This window comes from Patella vulgata, chromosome 3 (genome assembly GCF_932274485.2).
Source record: "Patella vulgata chromosome 3, xgPatVulg1.2, whole genome shotgun sequence".
Taxonomy (NCBI): Eukaryota; Metazoa; Mollusca; class Gastropoda; family Patellidae; genus Patella; species Patella vulgata.
Genome location: NC_065881.2, coordinates 29,409,878 through 29,437,778, shown reverse-complemented (window position 1 = coordinate 29,437,778; position 27,901 = coordinate 29,409,878). Strand labels below are relative to the sequence as shown.

Here is a 27,901-nt window from a genome sequence, read left to right as displayed (position 1 = left end):
ATTCGGAAACCATGTGGTGGCTACTTGATCGACTACTTTTGAAACTTCCGCGCTGACCGGAAGTGGTCGAATTTGGTACGGTGCCCAAAAATCAGAAACTGGCCGTAGTTTTGTCAACTCTTTTCCTATTTTCAAACAAATGACATTACCGGAAACCCTGAGTCTTTTTCGGAACAATAGTAGTTGAATATTTCGAAATTTCGAAACTTTGTTGTTGGCTTATATCGTTCGAAAATTGCAAACATGTCGTTTACGAGACAATTTTTGTTAATTTTCAAAATATTCAAATTTGACCTACATTTTTGAATACCTAATGTTGATCCAATTCCAGTAATATAAGTTCCATTCAGAGTTATCGCCCTTTTTTCCATTTTTTTTTTTTCGAATTTTTGGCCCATTTTGTATCCTACTTTTTTTTTCTTTTTACGACCAAATTGATGTTTCTGACACTTCTGGAGCATGAAGTCATATGACCATAGCAAGGAATAAAGCAATTTCAACAATGAACTGTAGATAGGAAGTAGTCGAAATAATGTCCGATATGTTGAAAACAACACAAAAAATGGATACTTTTGGAAAAAACGCGATTTGTCCGTCCGATATCATCGGATTAAACCAATTAATGTAGCGTTGAGTGGCCCGATGAATGGGCTATCGTGTAATACCCAATGCATACGGATAATATATGACCAGGCAGCAAAATATGGCAGGCTAAAAATGAAGTATTTTCTGATTTGGAGCGTTTTTGGACGCCTTTATCTCAAAAACTTAACCTACAATTTTTCTTTAACTTTCTCTATCGAGAGTCCATTCCATAGTCTTGTGCATGAAGCCATCCAATAAGACTTTGAAATGTCTTGAATAGGTTAAAAAAAGGGACTTAAAATCGAAAAAAGTCGAAAAATCGTGAAATTTCGGGAAATGCTCTATTACTTTAAAGGGACTATACCTATTTGAACAGAGTCTCAAAAATAAAAGTCTGAGTAGGTATGAAATTTAAGCGCCGAAATATAGAGTAATGGTGTATTTACCTTGCCTCAAAATTTCAGCTCAAAATATTGAGTTGTTTGGACGTGAACGTCAAAATTCCTTATCCGGACACGTAACCCTTTTAAGATTTTGGGTCAATTTTTTCGTTGGATGACCTGATAATCGACTCCCGTTCCTTTAGAAGTCTCTACAATGAATGACCCATGTGCTGTACTTGATAACGAAAGGTAAATTTCACCTACACATTATTTTTATAAAATAAAATTCTGGCTTTATCCAGATACAGCATAATACAGCTTGGGACACCGGTCTCCATTTCCAGATAACGACTGGCGGATTTCAGTTGTTTGAAAACGTATCACATATGTTGAGTTAGTTGCTCGGCCCTAAGGTAGAGAATTTTAAGTGATTTTAACACAAAATTAAGCAGTTTAATTCTCCAAAATATTATCGGGATTGGCCCTTTAATATTTAAACTGATTTTTACAAAAAGGCTACACATTCAGATAGCTGACCTAATTACGATTCTAACGATGTATAATATGTATTGAAATATTGAAATTTAATTTTCGACATTTTGCCATTTTTGCATTTTTGGCACTTTTGAACATAGGATTTCTCAAGGGCATTTTATCTGATCAGATAATGTAAAATAGCATTACAGAGCCCTGCGGCTATTTAATTACCAAAACCGGTTATCAAAACTATCCCGACAATAATCTCCATACCGGAAGTATTTAAAAAATGAAGAAAAAGGTTAAAAAAGAATGGCGCTCTTACGAAAGAATTGATATCTCCGTCAGATGTTATCGGACCTAAAGAACTATATCGCAGGATAACCCCAGGATAGGACTATCATATAACATCTGAATGATACGATTTAGATTGCTAGAAAATAAATTATGGTACGCCGAAAATCTAGTATTTTCCGTTTTGGAGCATTTTGAGACGCCATTTTCTCGAAAACGAAAACTACAATTTTTCTTAAACTTTTTTTTACTCAGAGTCCTATCGGTGGACTATGGCGTGAGTCCAAAAATAAAAGCATTGAAATAATATAAGTGGTCCAAAAAGAACCTCAATCTTGAAAAAAAGTTGAAAAATCCTTAAATTACTGAAAATGCTCTTCTGTTTTTCTTTCTTTGGAAAACAGATGAATGGATTTTTCTGAAACTTCTTGTACAGAAGGTTAGGTAACCAAACAACTTGTTAAAACTATCCCGACAATGATCCAAAAACCGAAAGTAGTCGAAAAAATATCCGATATTTTGAAAAAAACAACTTAAAAAGTAAAAAATGGTGATCTTGCGAAAAAAGTGATTACAACGCCATATTTCAACGAATCAAAACAACTAAAGTGTCATTGGATAGCCCAAACAATGGGCGATCTTATGACATCTCAATGGTAAAAAATCGCTGGTTACGTAATATATTATGAGATGCTGAAAATCTAGTATTTTCCTTTTTGGAGCCTATTCAGACGCTTTTATCCGAAAATTACTCTTATTTCCTTTCTTAAACTTCTGTTACTGGTCTGGGGTGTGAATCCAAATTTAAAAGCCCCAATATGGATCTTTCTGAAACTTCTGGTACAGGAAGTTAAGTTCCCATACCACTTGTTAAATCTATCCCGATAATGATCCGTAAATAGGAAGAGGTCAAAAAAATATTCGATATTTTAAAAAAAAAAGACAGTAAAAAAATCGGTGCTCTTGGAACAATCAGGATTTCACCGTCGGGTGTGACCGGATCAAAACATCTAAAGTATCGTTTGGTAGCTCGATAAATAGGCTATTGTATGAAAGCCGGTTCAGTGCTGCTTGCAGGTCTAGTTATTATTTTTTTTTTTTCTTCCGCGCGAGCCTATTTCTCCATGATCGAAAACAGATATCGATCTGGAACCAAATTTTCTATAGGAAAACCATGTGGTGGCTACTTGATAAAACAATTTAGAAACTTCTGCGCATACCGATATTTTGAGAAAAATACCATGAAAAGAAAGAAATTGGTGATCTTGCGAAAAAAAGTGATTACTACGTAAGATTTCAAAACAACTAACAATTGGTAACAATTCGCTGGTTAGGCAATATATAATGGGACGCTGAAATCTAGTATTTTCATTTTTGAAGGCTATTCAGATGCTTTCATCCCGAAAACTTGTCTTTTTTCCTTTCTTAAACTTCTGTTACTTAGAGTCAGAACGGTGGTCTAGGGTGTGAATCCAAATTTAAAAGCCTCAATCTATGAAAAAATTTGAAAAATTGTTATATCTTCTTCTAATGGTCTAATGGTATAAGGGAGAAAAGACATTAGTATCACACTACCAATTATTTGCTAAATAGTGTTAATGGATCTTTCTGAAATTTCTGGTACAGAAAGTTAAGTTCCCATACAACGTGTTAAATCTATCCCGACAATGATCCGTAAACCGGAAGTAGTCAAAAATATATTCGATATTTTAAAAAAAAAGACAGTAAAAAAATCGGTGCTCTTCCAACAATCGAGATTTCACCGTCGGGTGTGACCGGATCAAAACATCGTTTGGTACCTCGATAAATGGGCTATTGTATGATACACTTCCTGTCTGATTCCTGAAAGCCGGTTCAGTGCTGCTTGCAGGTCTAGTTATTATTAGGCTTTCAGACTTTTGTCTGAAAGACTATTGTTTTTACTAAAATTATTATTATTATTATTATTTTTTTCCGCGGGAGCCTATTTCTCCATGATCGAAAACAGATATCGATCTGGAACCAAATTTTCTAGCGGGAAACCATGTGGTGGCTACTTGATAAAACTTTTTTGAAACTTCTGCGCATACCGGAAGTAACCAAATTTTGTACTTTTTTCCGGAATTGAAAATCGGGCGTGGTTTCGTCAATTCTTTACCTATTTTCAAACAAATGACATTTTCGGAAACCCCAAATCTTTTCCGAGATAATGGCTATTTCACATTTTTCAATTTCGAACATTTATCTATGGCTTTTGTCGTTCGAATTTTGAAAATACGTTGTTTACGTGACAATTTTTGTCATTTTTCAAAATTGTCAAATTTGACCTACATTTTTGGATACCTGAAGACCATCCGATTCCAGAAATATAAGATTCATTCAGAGTTATCGCCCTTTATTTTTCTTATATTTTTTGGAAAGGATAAATCGATAGTTCTGAAAGTCCTGGAAGATAAAGCTATATAGTCAGACCGCTGCATAAAGCAATTTCAAAAAGGATCCGGAAACCGAAAGTAGTCGAAATAATGATAGATATTTCGAAAAAAAAGCAAAAAATGGGTGTTTTGGGGAAAAACTCGATTTCGTCGTTCAGTATCAATGGATTAAACGAATTAAGCTTTCGTTGAGTGGCCTGAGGAATTGACTGTCGAATGATGCCTAATTTATACGGATACTATGACCAAGCAGCAAAATATGACAAGCTGAAAATCAAATATTTTCTGATTTGGAGCGTTTTTGGACGCCTTTATCTCAAAAACTTAACCTACAATTATTTTTAAACTTTCTCTATCGAGATTCCTTTCGGTAGTCTTGTGCATGAAAACATCCAATTAGTCTTTGAAATGTCTGGAATAGGATAAAAAAAAGGGACTGAAAATCGAAAAAAGTCGAAAAATCGCTAAATTTTGGAAAATGCTATATTATTTTATTATTTAATCAGATTTTTACGAAAAGGTTACACATTCAGATAGCTGACCTAATTACGATTCTAACGATGTATTGAGTTATTGAAATTTAATTTTCGATATTTTGACATTTTTGAATTTTTTGCACTTTTGAACATAAGATTTCTCAGTTCCATTTTATCTGATCAGATAATGTAATATATCATTATAGAGCCCCGTGGTTATCTAATTGTCCAAATTGGTTATTAAAACTATCCCGACAATAATCTGCATACCGGACGTATTCAAAAAATGAAGAAAAAGGTTAAAAAAAATTTAGCGCTCGTGCAAAAAACTTGATTTCTCCACCAGATTTTGGCGGACCAAAAGAACTAAAATGTCGCTGGATAGCCCCATTAATGGACTATCATATGACATCTGAATGATACGATTTAGATGGCTAGAAAATAAATTATGTTACGCCAAAAATGTAGTATTTTCCGTTTTGGAGCATTTTGAGAGGCCTTTTTCTCAAACACAACAACTACGTTTTTTCTTAATTTTTTTTTGCTCAGAGTCCTATGGGTGGACTATGGCGTGAGTCCAAAAATAAAAGCATTGAAATAACATAAGTTGTCCAAAAAGAGCCTCAATCTTGGAAAAAAGTTGAAAAATCCTCAAATTACTGAAAATGCTCTTCTATTATTCTTTGTTTTGAAAACAGCTCAATGGGTGTTTCTGAAACTTCTGGTACAGAAAGTTAACTATCCAAATAACATGTTAAAACTATCCCGACAATGATCCAAAAACCGGAAGTAGTCAAAAAAATATACGATATTTTGAAAAAAAAAACCTTAAAAAGTAAAAAATGGTGATCTTGCGAAAAAAGTGATTACCTCGCCATATTTCAACGAATCAAAACAACTAAAGTGTCATTGAATAGTTCGAACAATGGACGATCTTATGACATCTAAATGGTAAAAATTCGCGAGTTAGGCAATATATAATGGAACGCTGAAAATCTATTATTTTCTTTTTTTGAGCCTATTCAGACACTTTTATTTCGAAAACTTCTCTTATTTCCTTTCTTAAACTTATGTTACTTAGAGTCCTAACTAACGGTGGTTTATGGTGTGAATCCAAATTTAAAAGCCTCAATATCGTATAAATGGTCCAAAAGGTCCACAATCTTGAAAAAAGTCGAAAAATCTAATGGTATAATGCTTCTAATGGTATAATGTCCAATGGATCTTTCTGAAACTTCTGGTACAGGAACTTAAGTTCCCATACCACTTGTTAAATTTATCCCGATAATTATCCGTAAACAGGAAGTAGTCAAAAAAATATTCGATATTTAAAAAAAAAAGACAGTAAAAAAATCGGTGCTCTTGCAACAATCGGGATTTCACCGTCGGGTGTGACCGGATCAAAACATCTAAAGTATCGTTTGGTAGCTTGATAAATGGGCTATTGTATGACACACTTCCTGTCTGATTCCTGAAAGCCGGTTCAGTGCTGCTTCCAGGTCTAGTTATTATTATTTTTTTCCACGGGAGCCTATTTCTCCATGATCGGAAACTCGATTTCTCCGTTCAGTATTGATGGATTAAACGAATTAAGCTCTCGTTGAGTGGCCTGATGAATTGACTGTCGAATGATGCCGAATTTATACGGATACTATGACCAAGCAGCAAAATATGACAAGCTGAAAATCAAGTTTTTCTGATTTGGAGCCTTTTTGGACGCCTTTATCTCAAAAACGTATCCTACAATTTTTTTTAAACTTTCTCTATCGAGGGTCCTTTCGGTAGTCTTGTGCATGAAAACATCCAATAAGTCTTTGAAATGTCTGGAATAGGATAAAAAAGGGACTGAAAATCGAAAAAAGTCAAAAAATCGTAAAATTTTGGAAAATGCTATATTATTTTATTATTTAATCAGATTTTTACGAAAAGGTAACACATTCAGATAGCTGACCTAATTACAATTCTAACGATGTATAATATGTATTGAGTTATTGAAATTTAATTTTCGATACATGTATTTTGACATTTTGACATTTTTGAATTTTTTACACTTTTGAGAAGAGGATTTCTCAGGGCCATTTTATCTTATCAGATAATGTAATATATCATTACAGAGCCCTGTGGCTATCTAATTGCCCAAACAGGTTATTAAAACTATCCCGACAATAATCTCCATACCGGACGTATTCAAAAAATGAAGAAAAAGGTTTAAAAAAATTAGCGCTCGTGCGAAAAACTTGATTTCTCCACCAGATCTTAGCGGACCAAAAGAACTAAAGTGTCGCTGGATAGCCCCATTAATGGACTATCATATGACATCTGAATGATACGATTTAGATTGCTAGAAAATAAATTATGGTACGCTGAAAATCTAGTATGTTCCGTTTTGGAGCATTTTGAGACGCCATTTTCTCGAAAATGAAAACTAATTTTTTTCTTAAAATTTTTTTACTCAGAGTCCTATCGGTGGACTATGGCGTGAGTCCAAAAATAAAAGCATTGAAATAACATAAGTTGTCCAAAAACAACCTCAATCTTGGAAAAAAGTTGAAAAATCCTTAAATTACTGAAAATGATCTTCTAATTTTCTTTCTTTGGAAAACAGCTCAATGGATTATTCTGAAACTTCTTGTACCGAAGGTAAGGTAACCAAACAACTTGTTAAAGTTATCCGACTATGATCTAAAAACCGGAAGTAGTCGAAAAAATTTCTGATATTTTGAGAAAAAAACCCGTAAAAAGTAAAAAAAATGGCGATCTTGCGAAAAAAGTGATTACTACGCCAAATTCCACCGAATCAAAACAACTAAAGTGTCATTGGAAAGTTCGAACAATGGACGATCTTATGACATCTAAATGGTAAAAATTCGCGAGTTAGGCAGTATATAATGGAACGCTGAAAATCTATTATTTTCTTTTTTTGAGCCTATTCAGACACTTTTATTTCGAAAACTTCTCTTATTTCTTTTCTTAAACTTATGTTACTTAGAGTCCTAACTAACGGTGGTTTACGGTGTGAATCCAAATTTAAAAGCATCAATATCGTATAAATGGTCCAAAAGGTCCACAATCTTTGAAAAAAGTCGAAAAATCGTTATATCTGTAAATCTGCTTCTAATGGTATAATGTCCAATGGATCTTTCTGAAACCTCTTTTACAGGAAGTTAAGTTCCCATACCACTTGTTAAATCTATCCCGATAAAGACCCGTAAACAGGAAGTAGTCAAAAAAATATTCGGTGCTCCTGGAACAATCGGGATTTCGCCGTCGGGTGTGACCGGATCAAAACATCTAAAGTATCGTTTGGTAGCTCGATAAATGAGCTATTGTATGACACACTTCCTGTCTGATTCCTAAAAGCCGGTTCAGTGCTGCTTGCACGTCTAGTTATTAGGCTTTCAGACTTTCGTCTGAAAGCCTATTGAGATTACTAAAATTATTATTATTATTATAAGGCTATTGAGATTACTAAAATTATTATTATTATCATTATTATTATTAGGGTTTCACACTGCGTAGCTTGTTTTTGTTAAAATTATTATTCTTATTATTATTATTCTTCTTTTGTTTTGGGTAGATCTCAGCAACTGATTGTCGGATCGTTACGATTTCTTCGGTTTTATTGGAAAAGTGTGTGTGACTTAGAGGATAAAGCTATTTTGAACGTTCTGCGACAATGCGAAATGTCCGAAATCACCGAAGCTATCGTTTTTAGAAATATTGCAGTAATTTTAACAATAATCATTGGATTTTAACTTTCGATGCATTTTGGCATAGCCGGAGACGGGGCACATAGCTACGCTACTTTTGATTTTTGATTTTCGGCAAATCTTCGCAGATATTAGGCGCTAAATTTAGAAAATTTAAATTTTTACAAAATACTTTTTTATTTATGAATATTTTTTAGTCGTGTTTTACACAAATATAACGAGTCCTCTGACTTGGGCAAAAATGTGAAAAGTTTTTGTCTCGGTAATTTTCCTTGGCCCCCATCGGCTAATTCAGTTTTTCAGTCCTAGATTAATTATTTATTGTTCGATTTGTATAAAACAAAGTTCATATGCTCCGTTGTCTCAATTGTCTCAATAGTGTTATCTGTCGGCACCGGAAGTGGCGTAAATTGACAAAAAACTACAATTTTGACAGTTAGGTACCATTTTTCGAAAGCAAATATTATTTTTTTCAAATCTGATATAACTGAAATTGTGCGCCCTTTAAAGGCGCACAAAATGTTGGGACCAGTTTTTTTAATTTCGATTCCGTTTTCGGGCTATTTCGATTAAAAGGTGAAAAAAGGTGTAAAATTAAGCTATTTACAACCCATCCAGCGTTTTCATATTTTAAAATATTACTTCTTAACTTTCATAAACTCGTAGCAATAATCTATACGGAGAGAATGTATTTGAAAATTAATTTGTAATATGCGCAGTTGCCGAGAAATGGGCAATTATGCATGAGTCACTTTTTACGCTAGTTTGCCTGTAAAAGAGTCAATTATTATTCGATTTTCATAAAAGTGACACCATTTGATGTGTAATGTCAATTTTAACTAGGTCAAACCAATTTAACATTTTCAATATCACCGGAAATGACGTAATTTGGGCAAAAATTGTATTTATAGCCTTCGAAACCAGTAATTTATTCAAATGAGTCATATTTGTTATTTGTTTAAAATTTTGATATTTGATTCAAATCAACTAATACAATGAACCCTTACGATCATATAGATATCAAAAAATGGTTTCTAACTTGTTCAGTTGCGGAGAAATAGGCAATTTTCAACAGGTCACTTTTTAAGGTTTTTTGTCAATAAAAGTGTCAATTATTAATCGATTTTCATGAAATGTTCACTGTGTGATACATAATGCAATTTACGATTTCATACAAGTAATTTAAGATTTTCATTATCACCGGAAGTAACGTCATTTTGGCAAAAACTGTATTTTTAGCCTTCAAAACAGATATTTTATTCAAATGAATCAGATTTGTAATGTTTTTAAAATTATGATATTTGATTCCAATCAACAAATAGAATGAACTCATTCGATGATACAGATACCTCAAAATGGTTTCTAACTTGTACGGTTGCAGAGAAATAGGCGATTTTCTACAAGTCATTTTTCAAGGTTTTTGGTCTATAAAGGTGGCAATTATTATAGGATTTACATAAAATTTTCACCATGTGATGATGCTATTTCTGATTTCATAAACCAATTTAACATTTTCATTATCACCGGAAGTAATGTAATTTTGACAGGATCACTGACATGTAGCAAATGAATTGATTGCTGGATTTGGTTGTTTCTGCGTCCATTTTATTTCATGTGTGCAATGCTTATGTGGAAACCTGTTTAACGGTTTCATTGGTACCGGAAGTGACATAAGTTCAAGAGTAACGTGGCACCGGTGAAACCCGTCATTACTGCTTCGCAGTTCTAGTTATTATTATTATTATTATTTACCGCGGAAGCCTAGATCTCCATGATCGAAAACAGATATCGATCTGGAATTAGATTTTCTATCTGGAAACCATGTGGTGGCTACTTGATAAAATATTTTTGAAATTTCTGCGCATACCGGAAGTGACCGAACTTTGTACGTTGTCTAAAAATTGAAAATTTATCCATTTTCAAGCAAATTACATTTTTGGAATCCCAGAATCTTTTCTGAGACAATGGCTATCTCACATTTTTCAATTTCGAACATTCGTCTATGACTTTTATCGTTCGAAAATTGAAAACATGTTGTTTACGAGACAATTTTTGTTATTTTTCAAAATTTTCAAATTTGACTTACATTTTTGGATACCTGAAGTCCATCCGATTCCAGTAATATAAGTTTTATTCAGAGTTATCGCCTTTTATTTGTCGATTATTTTCGAATTTTCTTCCCATTTTGTGAGCTCGGGTTTCGTTTTATGGCAGAATTGACGTTTCTGAAACTTCTGGAACATGAAGTTATAGTCCAATACCAACTTATAAAGCAATTTCGACAAGAATCCTTAAACCGGAAGTAGTCGAAATAATATGAGATATTTTGAAAAAACGTGAAAAATTGGTGTTTTGGGTAAAAACACGATTTCTCCGTCCGATATCAACAGATTAAAATAATTAAGGTATCGTTGGGTGGCCCAGGGATTCGACTGTCATATGATACCCATTTCACGCGGATCCTATGAGAGGGCAGCAAAATGTGACATTCTGAAAATCAGGTATTTTCTGATTTGGAGCGTTTTTGGAGGCCTGTATCTCAAAAACTACGCCAGTGACTTTTATGAAACTTTCTCTATCGAGAGACCTTGTGGTAGTCTTGTGTACGAAGCATTCCATTACAACTTTGAAATATCTGGAATAGGTGAAATAACGGACTGAAAATCGAAAAAAGTCGAAAAATCGTGAAATTTTGGAAAATACTCTACTATTTTTTTATTTTAAGAGATTTTCAAAAAAAGGTTGTATATTCTTATAGCTGACCTAATTACGATTCTAACGATGTATAATATGTATGTAGTTATTGAAATTTAATTTTTGATATTTTAATTTTTGTGCATTGTTGACACTTTTGAACATAGGATTTCTCAGGGGCATTTTATCTGATCAGATAATGTAATATATCATTACAGAGCCCTGTGGCTATTTTAGTGCCCAAACCGGCTATTAAAACTATTCCGACAATAATAACCATACCGGAAGTAGTCAAATAATGAAAAAAAAAGGTTAAAAACATTGTCGCACTTGCGAAAAAATTGATTTCTCCCTTAGGTAATAGCGGACCAAAAGAACTAAAGAGTCGTTGGATAGCCCTATTAATGGACCATCATATGGTATCTAAATAATACGATTTTGATGGTAAGGAAATAAATTATTGTATGAAGAAAAATCTAGTATTTTCCGATTTTTTAACATTCTGAGACGCCATTTTCTCGAAAACGACGCCTACAATTTTTCTTAAACTTTTCTTACTCAAAGTCCTATCGGTTGTCTATATAGTGAATCCAAAATGAAAAGCATTGAAATAATATAGGTGGTCCAAAAATGGCCTCAAACTTTGAAAAAAATTGAAAAATCGTTTTTTGGAAACGCTCTTTGATTTATCTTTTTTTCCGAAACTACTCATTGGATGTTTCTGACACTTCTGGTACAGAAAGTTAAGTATCCAAAGAACTTCATAAAGCTATCACGACAATGATCGTAAAACCGGAAGTAGTCGAAAAAATGTCCGATATTTTGAAAAAAATTTTTTTTTTACGAAAACCTTTTTAATTTTTTTTTACGAAAACCTTTTTTATTTATGAATATTTTTTGATGGTATTTTACACTGGGTTAAAATATCATCCTACTTGAGCAGAAATGAGAAAGTTACCTATTCAAACAACATGTTAAAACTATCCCGACAATGATCCAAAAACCGGAAGTAGTCGAAAAAATATCCGATATTTTGAAAAAAACAACTTAAAAAGTAAAAAATGGTGATCTTGCGAAAAAAGTGATTACAACGCCATATTTCAACGAATCAAAACAACTAAAGTGTCATTGGATAGCCCAAACAATGGGCGATCTTATGACATCTCAATGGTAAAAAATCGCTGGTTACGTAATATATTATGAGATGCTGAAAATCTAGTATTTTCCTTTTTGGAGCCTATTCAGACGCTTTTATCCGAAAATTACTCTTATTTCCTTTCTTAAACTTCTGTTACTGGTCTGGGGTGTGAATCCAAATTTAAAAGCCCCAATATGGATCTTTCTGAAACTTCTGGTACAGGAAGTTAAGTTCCCATACCACTTGTTAAATCTATCCCGATAATGATCCGTAAATAGGAAGAGGTCAAAAAAATATTCGATATTTTAAAAAAAAAGACAGTAAAAAAATCGGTGCTCTTGGAACAATCAGGATTTCACCGTCGGGTGTGACCGGATCAAAACATCTAAAGTATCGTTTGGTAGCTCGATAAATAGGCTATTGTATGAAAGCCGGTTCAGTGCTGCTTGCAGGTCTAGTTATTATTTTTTTTTTTTTCTTCCGCGCGAGCCTATTTCTCCATGATCGAAAACAGATATCGATCTGGAACCAAATTTTCTATAGGAAAACCATGTGGTGGCTACTTGATAAAACAATTTAGAAACTTCTGCGCATACCGGAAGTAATCGAATTTTGTACTTTTTTCCGGAATTTAAAATCGGCAGTGGTTTCGTCAATTCTTTACCTATTTTCAAACAAATGACATTTTCGGAAACCCCGAATCTTTTCCGAGATAATGGCTATCTCACATTTTTCAATTTCGAACATTCATCTATGGCTTTTGTCCTTCGAATTTTGAAAATACGTTGTTTACGAGACAATTTTTGTTATTTTTAAAAAATTTCAAATTTGACCTACATTTTTGGATATCTGAAGACCATCCGATTCCAGAAATATAAGTTTCATTCCGAGTAATCGCCCTTTATTTTTCGATTTTTTTCGAATTTTCTGCCCATTTCCCAACCCTTATATTTTTTGGAAAGGATAAATCGATAGTTCTGAAAGTCCTGGAACATAAAGCTATACAGTCAGACCGCTGCATAAAGCAATTTCAACAACGATCCGGAAACCGGAAGTAGTCGAAATAATGATAGATATTCAGAAAAAAATGCAAAAAATGTGTGTTTTGGGGAAAAACTCGATTTCTCTGTCCAGTATGAATGGATTAAACGAATAAGGATTTTGTTGAGTGGCCCGAGGAATGGACTGTCGTATGATGCCCAATTTATACAAATAGTATGACCAAGCAGCAAAATATGACATGCTGAAAATCAAGTATTTTCTGATTTGGAGCGTTTTTGGACGCTTGTATCTCAAAAACTGCTCCAAGGATTTTTCTTAAACTTTCCCTATCGAGAGTCCCTCCGGTAGTCTTGTGCATGAATCCATCCAATAAGACATTGAAATGTCTGGAATAGGTAAAATAACGTTCTGAAAATCGAAAAAAGTTGAAAAATCAGGAAATTTTGGAAAATGCTCTATTAGTTTATTATTTAAACGAATTTTTACAGAAAAGTTACACTTTCAGATAGCTGACCTAATTACGATTCTAACGATGTATAATATGTATTGTAATATTTAAATTTAATTTTCGATATATTGACATTTTTTAATTTTTGGCTTTTTTGAACATAGGATTTCTCAGGGCCATTTTATCTGATCAGATAATGTAATATATCATTACATAGCCATGTGGCTATTTGATAAGCCAATCCGGTTATTAAAACTATCCCGACAACAATTTCCATACCGGACGTATTCAAAAAATGAAGAAAAAAGGTTTAAAAAAATAGCACTCTTGCGAAAATCTTCATTTCTCCATCAGATGTTAGCGGACCAAAAGAACTAAAGTATCGCTGGATAGCCCCATTAATGGACTATCATGTGACATCTAAAAGGATACGATTTAGATGGCTAGAAAATAAATTATGGTACACCGAAAATCTAGTATTTTCCGTTTTGGAGCATTTTAAGACGCCATTTTCTCGAAAACGAAAACTACGATTTTTCTTAAACTTTTTTTTACTCAGAGTCCTATCGGTGGACTATGGCGTGAGTCCAAGAATAAAAGCATTGAAATAATATAAGTGATCCAAAAAGAACCTCAATCTTGGAAAAAAGTTGAAAAATCCCTAAAGTACTGAAAATGCTCTTCTATTTTCCTTTCTATGGAAAACAGCTGAATGGATTTTTCTGAAACTTCTTGCACAGAAGGTTAGGTAACCAAACAACTTGTTAAAATTATCCCGACAATGATCCAAAAACCGGAAGTAATCGAAAAAATATCCGATATTTTGAGAAAAAAAAACATAAAAAGTAAAAAAATGGTGATCTTGCGAAAAAAGTGATTACTACGTAAGATTTCGAAAAAAATAAAGTGTCATTGGATAGCCCGAACAATGGACGATCGTATGACATCTAAATGGTAAAAATTCGCAGGTTAGGCAATATATAATGTAGTATTTTCATTTTGGGGGGCTATTCAGATGCTTTCATCCCGAAAACTTTTCTTTTTTTCTTTCTTAAACTTCTGTTACTTGAGCCTAATCAGACGCGTTTATTTCGAAAACTTCTCTTATTTCCTTTCTTAAACTTATGTTACTTAGAGTCCTAACGGTGGTCTAGGGTGTGAATCCAAATTTTAAAGCCTCAATATAGTATAAATTGTCCAAAAGGGCCACAATCTTTGAAAAAAGTCGAAAAATCGTTATATCTGTAAATCTGCTTTTTATGGTATAAGGGAGGTAAATATGTCCAATGGATCTTTCTGAAACTTCTGCTACATGAAGATAAGTTCCCATACCACTTATGAAATCTATCCCGATAATGATCCGTAAACAGGAAGTAGTCAAAAAATATTCGATAATTAAAAAAAAAAGACAGTAAAAATCGGTGCTCTTGCAACAATCGGGATTTCATCGTCGGGTGTTACCGGATCAAAACATCTAAAGTATCGTTTGGTAGCTAGATAAATGGGCTATTGTATGACACACTTCCTGTCTGATTCCTGAAAGCCGGTTCAGTGCTGCTTGCAGGTCTAGTTATTATTAATTTTTTCCGCGGGAGCCTATTTCCCCATGATCGAAAACAGATATCGATCTGGAACCAAATTTTCTATTGGGAAACCATATGGTGGTTACTTCATAAAACAATTTTGAAACTTCTGCGCATACCGGAAGTAACCGAATTTTGTACTTTTTTTCCGGAATTGAAAATCGACCGTGGTTTCGTCAATTCTTTATCTATTTTCAAACAAATGACATTTTCGGAAACCCTGAATCTTTTCCGAGATAATGGCTCTCTCACATTTTTCAATTTCGAACATTCATCTATGGCCTTTGTCATTCGAATTTTGAAAATACGATGTTTACGAGACAATTTTTGTTATTTTTCAAAATTTTCAAATTTGACCTACATTTTTGGATACCTGAATACCATCCGATTCCAAAAATACAAGTTTCATTCCGAGTTATTGCCCTTTATTTTTCGTTTTTTTTCGGATTTTCTGCCCGTTTCCCAACCCTTATATTTTTTGGAAAGGATAAATCGATAGTTCTGAAAGTCCTGGAACATAAAGCTATATAGTCAGACCGCTGCATAAAGCAATTTCAAAAACGATCCGAAAACCGGAAGTAGTCGAAATAATAATAGATATTTCGAAAAAAAAGCAAAAAATGTGTGTTTTGGGGAAAAACTCGATTTCTACGTCCAGTATCAATGGATTAAACGAATTAAGCTTTCGTTGAGTGGCCCGATAAGCTGAAAATCAAGTATTTTCTGATTTGGAGCGTTTTTGGACGCCTTTATCTCAAAAACTTAATCTACAATTTTTTTTTAACTTTCTCTATCGAGAGTCCTTACGGTAGTCTTGGGCATGAAAACATCCAATAAGTCTTTGAAATGTCTGGAATAGGATAAAAAAAAGTGACTAAAAATCGAAAAAAGTCGAAAAATCGTGAAATTTTGGAAAATGCTATATTATTTTATTATTTAATCAGATTTTTACGAAAAGGTTACACATTCAGATAGCTGACCTAATTACGATTCTAACGATGTATAATATGTATTGAGTTATTGAAATTTAATTTTCGATATTTTGACATTTTTGAATTTTTGGCACTTTTGAACATAGGATTTCTCAGGGCCATTTTATCTGACATATAATGTAATATATCATTACAGAGCCCTGTGGCTATCTAATTGCCCAAATTGGTTATTAAAACTATCCCGACAATAATCTCCATACCGGACGTATTCAAAAAATGAAGAAAAAGGTTAAAAAAATTTAGCGCTCGTGCGAAAAACTTGATTTCTCCATCAGATCTTAGCGGACCAAAAGAACTAGAGTGTCGCTGGATAGCCCCATTAATGGACTATCATATAACTTCTGAATGATACGATTTAGATGGCTAGAAAATAAATTATAGTACGCCGAAAATCTAGTATTTTCCGTTTTGGAGCATTTTGAGAGGCCTTTTTCTCAAACACAACAACTACGTTTTTTCTTAAACTTTTTTTTTACTCAGAGTACTATGGGTGGACTATGACGTGATTCCAAAAATAAAAGCATTGAAATAACATAAGTTGTCCAAAACGAGCCTCAACCTTGGAAAAAAGTTGAAAAATCCTCAAATTACTGAAAATACTCTTCTATTATTCATTGTTTTGAAAACAGCTCAATGGGTGTTTCTGAAACTTCTGGTACAGAAAGTTAACTATCCAAACAACATGTTAAAACTATCCCGACAATGATCCAAAAACCGGAAGTAGTCGAAAAAATATTCGATATTTTGAAAAAAAAAAACCTTAAAAAGTAAAAAATGGTGATCTTGCGAAAAAAGTGATTACAAAGCCATATTTCAACGAATCAAAACAACTTAAGTGTCATTGGATAGCCCGAACACTGGACGATAATATGATATCTCAATGGTAAAAAATCGCTGATTAGGTAATATATTAGGAGATGCTGAAAATCTTGTATTTTCCTTTTTGGAGGCTATTCAGACGTTTTTAACCGAAAATTACTCTTATTTCCTTTCTTAAACTTCTGTTACTGGTCTGGGGTGTGAATCCAAATTTAAAAGCCTCAGTATAGTATAAATGGTCCTAAAGCGCCACAATCTTTGAAAAAAGTCGAAAAATCGTTATATCTGTAAATCTACTTCTAGTGGTATAAGGGAGGTAAAACTGTCCAATGGATCTTTCTGAAACTTCTGGTACAGGAAGTTAAGTTCCCATACCACTTGATAAATCTATCCCGATAATGATCCGTAAACAGGAAGTGTCATAACTTTTACACGAGACAAACAAACCCTGGAACTTTTCTTTACCAAATCAAAATAATAATTAGTCCTACAAACAGTTTACTGTAGGAGTGTTATTTCAATGAATGCTGTAACTAGACTAATATGATGACGATATGGAAAAATTTACTACCTACAATTAACAAGGAAGATATCGTTAAGAACAATTGCTATGGCGAGACCCAAAGCAATACGAACTAAGTCTAGTAATTATTTCCCCTTATTTTTATTTCATGCAATACTGCGAATTATTACTAGACAATTTTTCCCTTCATTTTTTTCTCTCCTTTTATTGCATTTTTCATTGGTCTAGAATTGGAGAAAACACACCAGATTTGTAATTTCATAGCAGTTTTGGGTAATACTAATGATATCACAGCGAAGAGATAAGGGGAATATCTTTCTACAGAGCAATCATTGTGTCGAAAGTAAGATTTTCACCCCAGTCAACATTGAATCCCCATAGCAAAAAATCTAAACAGTCAACCCCCTACAAAATTGTGATGAGGAAATCCGATTCCAGTAATATAACTTTCATTCAGAGTTATCACCCTTTATTTTTCGATTTTTTTCGAATTTTCTGCCCATTTTATTAGCCCGAATTTCGTTTTACGGCCGAATCGACGTTTCTGAAACTTCTGGAAAATGAAGTTATAGTCCAAAACCAACTGATGAAGCTATTTCGACAAGGATCCTTAAACCGGAAGTGGTCGAAAAAATGTCCGATATTTTGAAGAAAACGCAAAAAAATGGGTGCTTTTGGGGAAAACGTGATTTCTCCACCCGATATCAACGGATTAAAGAAATTAAGGTATCGTTGGGTGGCCCGGGATTTGACTGTCATATGACACCCATTGCACACGAGTCCTATGACAGGGCAGCAAAATAAAACATGCTGAAAATCAAGTATTTTCTGATTTGGAGCGTTGTTGGACGCCTATATCTCGAAAACTACTCTAAGGATTTTTCTTAAACTTTCCCTATCGAGAGTCCCTCCGGTAGTCGTGTGCATGAATCCATCCAATAAGACTTTGAAATGTCTGGAATAGGTAAAATAACGAACTGAAAATCGAAAAAGTTGAAAAATCGTCAAATTTTAGAAAATGTTCTATTATTTCTGTATTTTAACATAATTTCAAATTTGAATTATAATAGAGCCCTGCTACCATTCAAGTTCCAAAAATTTGCCGCTCTTGCCAAAAACTTGAATTCTTCGTCAGATATTAGCGGATCGAAACAATTAAAGTGGCTTTGGATAGTCCCATGAATGGACTATCTGATGACATCTAAATGATACGAAATCGATGGTTAGGAAATAAATTATGGTACGCCGAAAATCTAGTATTTTCAGTTTTGGAGGATTCTTAGACGCCCTTTTTCTCGAAAACGACGACTACAATTTTTCTTAAACTTTTTTTACTCAAATTCCTATCGCTGGTCTAGAGTGTGAATCTAAAAATAAAAAAATTGAAATAATATAGATGGTCCAAAAATGGCCTCAATCTTTGAAAAAAGTTGAAAAATCGTCAAATTTTCTTTCTTAAACTTCTGTTACTAGAGTCCTAACGGTGGTCTTGGGTGTAAATTCAAATTTAAAAGCCTCAATATAGTATTAATGGTCCAAAAAGGACCACAATCTATGAAAAAAGTCGAAAAATCGTTATATTGGTAAATCGGCTTCTAATGGTATAAGGCAGGTAACACATTGGCATCAAACAACCAATTATTTGCTAAATATTGTTAAATATTATTTCAATTCCATTTTGATTAGATCTCAGCAACTGCTTGTTGCATCGTTACGATTTCTTCGGTTTTATTGGAAAAGTGGGAGTGACTTAGAGGATAAAGCTATTTTGAACGTTCTGCGACAATGCGAAATTTCCGAAATCACCGACGCTATCGTTTTTAGAAATATTGCAGTAATTTTAACAATAAGCATTGGATTTTAACTTTCGATACATTTTGGCATAGCGGAGACAGGGCACCTAGCTACGCTACTTTTGATTTTTAATTTTCGGCAAATTTTCACAGATATTAGGCGCCAAATTTAGAAAATTTAAATTTTTACAAAAATTTTTTTTATTTATGAATATTTTTAAGTCGTGTTTTACACAGAATTAAAGAGTCATCTGACTTGAGCAAAAATGTGATTATTTTTTTGGTCTCAGTGATTTTCCTTGCCCGCCATTAGCTAATTCAGTTTTTCAGTCCTAGATTAATTATTTATTGTTCGATTTGTATAAACCAAAGTTCATATGCTCTATTGTCTCAATTGTCATTTTTTTTTTGTTACCGGTAGAGTTATCTGTCGGCACCGGAAGTGGCGTAATTTTTACAAAAAACTACAATTTTGACAGTTAGGTACCATTTTTCGAAGGGGGGTTGGATGGCCGAATGGTTAGCACGCGCGCGCTGTATCATACGGTCTGTCATTGAGTCAACTGGCGGGGTTTCTATTCCCCGGTTGTACGTGACAAGGAGTAGGGTCGCCTGTCCAACCTCGTGGGTTTTCTCCGGGTCCTCCGGTTTCCTCTCACAGCTAAAGACCCCTACGCGCAAGCGAATTATGGAAATAAAATTGAACCATATGTTAGTCCCGAAATGACCTAGTTTGTGTCGAGTGAACCCATTTCTCTCTCTCTCGCTCTCTCTCTCTCTCTCTCTCTCTCTCTCCATTTTTCGAAAGCAAATATTTTTTTTTTTTTAAAACTAAAAGAGTGTGCCCATTAAAGGCGCAAAAAATTGTGAGCTCAGTTTTTTTTTTAATTTCGATTTCATTTTCAAGCAAATTCCATTAATAGGTGAAAAATGGTCTAAAATTGACCTATTTACAACCCATTCAGGCTTTTCAGATTTTAAAATATGTCTACATAACTTATATAAACTTGTAGCTATAATCCATACGAAGAAAATGTATGTTAAAATTAGTTTGTAATATAAGCAGTTGCCTAGAAATGGACAATTTTGTATAGGTCACTGTTTTCGTTATTTTGCCTGTAAAATAGTCAATTATTATTGGATTTTCATAAAAGTGACATCATTCAATTCAAAAAGCAAGTATGCGTCATATCAAATTGATTATAATTTAAAATTGAAAGCGGAAGTGACGCCATTTTGTCAAAAAATGCATTTTTAACTTTTAAAATCAATATTTTTTTCAACCAAAAATTATTTAATATGTATTAATAATTTTAACTTTTCGTTTACATTTACATATTAATAAAATTCATAAGGTCATATAGATTTCACAAAATTGTTTCTAACTTGTTCAGTTGCGAAGAAATGGGCAATTTTCAACAGGTCACTTTTCAAGGTTTTTGGTCCATAAATGTGTCAATTATTATTCGATTTTCATTAAATTTTCACTGTGTGATACCTAATGCCATTTACAATTTCATACAAGTAATTTAAGATTTTCATTATCACCGGAAGTAACGTCATTTAGGGAAAAACTGTATTTTTAGCCTTCAAAACAAATATTTTATTCAAATGAGTCTGATTTGTAATGTCTTTAAAATTATGATATTTGATTCCAATCAGCAAATAGATTGCAGCCATACGATCATACAGATACCTCAAAATGGTTCCTAACTTTTACGGTTGCAGAGAAGTAGACAATTTTCTACAATTCATTTTTCAAGGTGTTTGGTCTAGAAAAGTGGCAATTATTATTCGATTTACATAAAATTTTCACCATGTGATGCCTTATGCCATTTCCGATTTTTTAAAACTAATTGAACATTTTCATTATCAACGGAAGTACTGTACATGTAACAAATGTATAAAATGAATTGATATTGCTGGATTTGGTTGATTCTGCGTCCATTTTATTTGATGTTTGCAATGCTTGCAGTGCTTGCAATAATGTTTGCAATGTGGAAACCTGTTTAATGGTTTCATTGGTCCCGGAAGTGACATATGTTTAAGGGTAACGTGTCATCGGTGAAACCCGTCATTACTGCATCGCAGTTCTAGTTATTATTTTTTTTTCCATTTGAGCATATCTCATAATCTACTTGTCGGATCGATTCGATGTCTTCGGTGTTACTGGGAAAGTGGGTTTAACTTAAATTTTAAAGCTATTTCTAACGTTCTGCGACAATGCAAAATGTCCGAAATCACCGAAGTTGTCGTTTTTCGTAATTTTGCCGTAATGTTATCAATAATTGTCGGATTGTAATATTTGATACATTTTGAAAGAGCTGGAGACAAGGCATATAGCTACAGTTCTTTAGATTTTTTTATTTTCTACGAATCTTCGGAGATATAAGGCGCCAAATTTTGAAAATTTAAATTTTTACGAAAAACATTTTTATTAATGAATATTTTTATGTGGTATTTTACCTAGGGTTAAAGAGTCATCTGATTTGACCAAAAATGGCAACATTTTTTGTCACCTTGTTTTTCCTTGGCTCCCATTGGCTAATTCAGTTTTTCGGTTGTAGATTAATTATTTATTGTTCGATTTGTATAAACCAAAGTTCAAATGCTCTATTGTCTCAATTGTCATTTTTTTTTTGTTACCGGTGACGTAAATTTAGCAAAAACTGCAATTTTGACAGTTCGGTACCACTTATTGAAAGCAAATATTATTTTTTTCAAATCTGTTATGACTGAAAGGGTGTGCCCTGTTAAGGCACAGAAATCATCGCGCTCATTTTTTTTATTTTTCTTTCGTTTTCGGATCATTTTGATTTAAAGGTGAAAAAAGGTGAAAATATGAGCTATTCACAACCCATTCAGACTTTTCATATTTTAAAATATTTCTTCGCAATTTTCATAAACTAGTAGCAATAATCCATACGAAGAGAATGTATGTGAAAATTTGTTTGTAATATGAGCAGTTGCCGAGAAATGGGCAATTTTGCATGAGTTACTTTTTACGCTAGTTTGCCTGTAAAAGAGTCAATTATTATTCCATTTTCATAAAAGTGACACCATTTGACGCGTAATGTCAATTTTAACTAGGTCAAACTAATTTAACATTTTCAATGTCACTGAAAATGACGTAATTTGGGCAAAAAAATTATTTATAGCCTTCAAAACCAGTAATTTATTCAAATGAGTCGTATTTGTTATTTGTTTAAAATGTTGATATTTGATTCCAATCAACTAATAGAATGAACCCAAACGATCATATAGATATCACAAAACGGTTTCTAACTTGTTCAGTTGCGGAGAAATAGACGATTTTCAACAGGTAACTTTTAAAGGTTTTTGGTGAATAAAAGTGTCAATTATTATTCGATTTTCATATCATTTCCAGTGTGTGATACCTAATGCCATTTACAATTACATACAAGTTATTTAACACTTTTACTGTCACCGGAAGTAACGTCATTTTGGCAAAAACTGTATTTTTAGCCTTCTAAACAGATATTTTATTCAAATGAGTCTGATTTGTATTGTTTTTAAAATTATGATATTTGATTCCAATCAAACGATCATACAGATACCAAAAAATTATTATTCGATTTACATAAAATTTTCACCATGTGATGCCTTAATGTCATTTCTGATTTCAAAATGGTTTCTAACTTGTACGGTTGCAGAGAAATAAACGATTTTCTACAAGTCACTTTTCAAGGTTTTTGGTCTATAAAAGTGGCAATTATTATTCGATTTACATAAAATTTTCACCATGTGATGCCTTAATGCTATTTCTGATTTCATAAAACTAATTGAACATTTTCATTATCACCGGAAGTACTGTACACTTACATGTAACAAATGTATAAAATGAATTGATATTGCTGGATTTGGTTGATTCTGCGTCCATTTTATTTGATGTGTGCAATGCTTATGTGGAAACCTGTTTAATGGTTTCATTAGTACCGGAAGTGACATATGTTTAAGGGTAACGTGGCACCGGTGACAAGTCATTACTGCATCGCAGTTCTAGTGATGATTGTTTTTACCAAAAAAAAACAATCATCCAACACGTTGGCCGTTTTATTTTCCACTTGAGCATATCTCAGAAACTACTTGTCGAATCGATACGATATCCTTGGTTTAACGGGAAAAATTGGCATGACTTAGAGATTAAATCTATTTCGAACATTCTGCGACAATGAGAAATGTCCGAAATCACTGAAGTTGTCGTTTTGTTTAAATATTGCCGTAATATTTACAATAATCGACGGATTTTAACATTTGATACATTTTGACATAGCCATAGACACGGCAAATAGCTACGGTACTTTGGATTTTTCAATTTCGACGAATCTTCGCTGATATAAGGTGCGAAATTTTGAAAAATTTAATTTTTTCGACGAATCTTCGCTGATATAAGGCGCGAAATTTTAAAAATTTAATTTTTACAATTTAATTTTTATTGATAAATATTTTTTGATGGTATTTTACACAGGATTCAAGGGTCATCTGACTTGAGCAAAAATGTGAAACCTCGTGGGTTTTCTCCGGGTCCACCGGTTTCCTCCCACTGTTAAAGACCCCTACGGGCAAGCGAATTATTGAAATAAAATTAAACCATATGTTAGTCCCGAAATGACATAGTTTGTGTCGAGTGGACGTTAAACCCCATCTCTCCCTCTCTCTCTCTCGTTCTCTCTCTCTCTTTCTCTCCCTCGGTCCGAGATTACTTATTTATCGTTTGATTTGTATAAAACCAAGTTCATATGCCCCTCTTTTCGGAAAGTTATGTTTTTTGTTAACGTTAAAGTTTCCTGTCGGCGCTGGAAGTGACATAATCTTACCAAAGACTACAATTTTGACAGTTCGGTACCACTTTTTGAAAGCAAATATTATTTCTTTTAAATCTGGTATAATTAAAATGGTGCGCCCTTTAAAGGCGCACAAAACATCGGACTCAGTTTTTTTAATTTCGTTTTCGGGCTATTTCGATTAAAAGGTGAAAAAAAGTGTAAAATTAAGCGTTTTACAACCCATTCAGCGTCTTCATTTTTCTTAATCTCATAGCAATAATCCATACGAATAGAATGTATGTGAAAATTATTTTGTAATATGCGCTGTTGCCGGGAAATAGGCAAGTTTGCATGCGTCATTTTTCACATTATTTTTCCTGTAAAAGAATCAATTATCATTCGATTTTCAATTTGTTTTTATCATTTGATGCCTAATGCCAATTTGGACTAGGTCAAGCCAATTTAACATTTTTATTATCACCGGAAATGACGTCACTTGGTCAAAAACTGTATTTTTAGCCTTCAAAAAAGATATTTTATTCAAATGAGTCTGATCTGTAATGTTTTTAACATTATGATATTTGATTCCAATCAACAAAATAGAATTAACCCATACGATTATACAGATATCACAAAAACGTTTCTAACTTGTGCGGTTGCAGAGAAATAAACGATTTTTTTTAAGTAACCTTTTTTTTTATCATTTGATGCCTAATTCCAATTTGGACTAGGTCAAACCATTAACATGTACAATATCACCGGATATGACGTCATTTGGACAAAAAACTGTATTTTTTATCCTTCTAAACAGATATTTTATTCAAATAAGTCTGATTTGTAATGTTTTTACAATTATGATATTTGATTCCAATCAACAAGTAGAATGAACCCATACGATCATACAGATACCACGAAATGGTTTCAAACTTTTACGGTTGCATAGAAATAGACGTTTTCCTACAAGTCACTTTTCAAGATTTGTGGTCTATAAAAGTGTCAATTATTATTCGATTTTCATAAAATTTTCACCATGCGATGCCTTATGCCATTTCTGATTTGATAAAACTAATTTAACATTTTCATTCTCACCTGAAGTAATGTAATTGTGTCAGGATCACTTACATGTAGAAATGTATACAATGAATTGATATTGCTGGATTTGGTTGATTCTTCGTACATTTTATTTGATGTGTGCAATGCTAATATGGATACCTGTTAATGGTTTCATCGGTACCGGAAGTGACATAAGTTCAAGGGTAATGTGGCACCGGAAGTGACATAAGTTCAAGGAGGTGACATAAGTTGAAGGGTAGCGTGGCACCGGTGAGACCCTTCATTACTGCATCGCAGTTCTAGTTTTATATTATTTGTATCATATACTAACCCTATAATGCACAGCAATAGACGTAGTTCAAAGACGTATGTTGGGACTCAAATTATGTGTGAATCATAATTGACTGATCGCACAATTAGCACATAATTTAATGTGAATACATGTATGTATTGTCACATTTTTTAAAGTCTTATATCACCCCTCTGCCTGACATGTACCTGTAAATATAGTATTAGGTTGTCAGATTACTTGATAACTTATTTGGTTTCCTTGTTATACGTTGTTAGTGTTTTCTGAAACAAGAATAGATGTGTAGCCATGTTTAACTCGTTACAATACAAAACAGTGTGTATATACTTTCCGGTTTGCAACAAATTTACAATATGATGAATTGACCGGTACATGGTCTATGTGATACCTTTGCGGGTAAATGGTTTGTATGATATAGTTACTGGTACATGGTTTATATGATACATTTACCGGTACAGGGTTTTATATTTTTACCGGTAGATGTTTTTTATATTATACATTTACCGGTACACGGTTTGATACATTTATACATTTACCGGTACAAAGTTTTAGATGATAGTTTACCGGTCCAAGGTTTTACATGATAATTTACCGATATAACGTTTTTTATTAATTATATTTCTCATTTTTTCGAAAAATGTCAAATTTTCCTTGACCTAATCCACACTAAAGGTATTCAAATTGGTTATTTATATATAACGATAATAAAATCAAAATATCAATGATAAATAATCTTCCGTTTTGGATTCAATCAGGTTATAAAGAGGCCCATCAAAAGATTTCTGCCAAACTTATCCTACATATCATCTACAGTGGATGCAATTACAATTTACATCTATGTAAATACTGAACGGAATTGGAGAAATAATATTGGAAACGTTGATGCGGTGTGGGTATTACTTTGAACGTGAAAAAATACGCTTCTTTGTTTGATGACCTGAACAAGCTACATTGTTGTCGCTTTTGACATACACTCCACATAATTATTTAATGCAATAATTTGGTGAAGACAAGTAAACCGAAATTTTGAACAATAAAGAAAGAAACGAAAAGGGATTTCTGTCTTAATCAAATTGGTGATAACTGGTCAAGATTGTAAAAATAAAGAGGTTATTAAAAACTTGAATGTTTTTTGGGGTTTTTTTTTGGTTTCAACGGATCTAGAGCTATGTTAGTTATGTACAATTGAGCTATGTTAGGCCATTACAGTTCAACCCAATATGTACCGAAGTTGTATGTTAACCGATCAGCGTCTATATTTTTAATGCCTAGGCCAGAAACCATGGGGCTGTATTTACAACAACCGGGCGATGATATTACGGATCATTGATATGAGAAGAAAATTCTGCATGAAAGGGGGAAATTATTTTAAAAGGACTTCACGTCATAAGGTTAAGATAAAAAACAAATAGTTCGACTTCTTCTTTTCTGATGACAAATAGTTTCAGATTTATTTGAGAGAGAGAGAGGTGGGGGGAGAGAGAGAGAGGTGGGGAGAGAGAGATAGAGAGAGAGAGAGAGAGAGAGGGAGGGTTAACGTCCACTCGACACAAACTAGGTCATTTTGGGACTAACATATGGTTTAATTTTATTTCAATATTCGCTTGCGCGTAGGGGTCTTTAGCAGTGGGAGGAAACGAGGGGACCCGGAGAAAACCCACGAGGTTGGACAGGCGACCTTCAGTTTTATTTGACCTTCACACTTCAAGTATTTAAGAAATTATTTCACAATCAAGTTTACTAGGCCTGAACACGAAATGAAAAGGTGTGGGTAATATAAATTTCTAGGCAGATATTAAATTTTACATGTTTATTTGTTGGAGCAGCTTTTAGCCTTTATGTTGAATAATAAGGGATAGCATTTCTGTTTAATGTTAGAAACCATATTATTTTGAAGTTGTCGCAAGAATTTGGAAACCATATTATTTTGAAGTTGTCTCAAGAATTTGGTAATTTTATATAACACAAATGCACAGATATTGAGCTTAACAACGACAGCTGAATGTTAGTAAAGTTTATAAGTTCTCGACATTACGTTGTTTATTATTCAAGTTATTAACCTAAATACCCAGAAAAACACGTAGAAAATTATATTAACTGTCACGTAAGTGTTGGTCTTTCTCTCATTAATCGATTCGTCAAGATCTGAAGTGACGTGAAATACCTACTATTTTTATTCTAATTTGGATAAGATATCGAAAGTAAATTAACCATCGTATTTGTTAGTAAGAGTTAAAAACTCCTTCATCACGTGCTCTCGTCTAGTAAGGGAAGTTAACACAGCGTCCTCCATTTTAATCACGGTGATCAAATTTCTGGCAATAAGACCTATACACGACAATCTAATATAGTTTCAATTTGATTATGTCTTAAATTGTTTTGTACTTGAAGCGATATATAACATGACCAGAAGTCGGATT

General features: G+C 33.2%; 1 protein-coding gene across 1 annotated transcript in view; it reads left to right on the top strand.

Annotated features, from left to right (window-relative positions):
- Positions 1-27,901, top strand: part of LOC126816908 (probable G-protein coupled receptor CG31760) — a 115,130-nt gene that overhangs the window by 79,534 nt on the left and 7,695 nt on the right. The window lies entirely within an intron of this gene.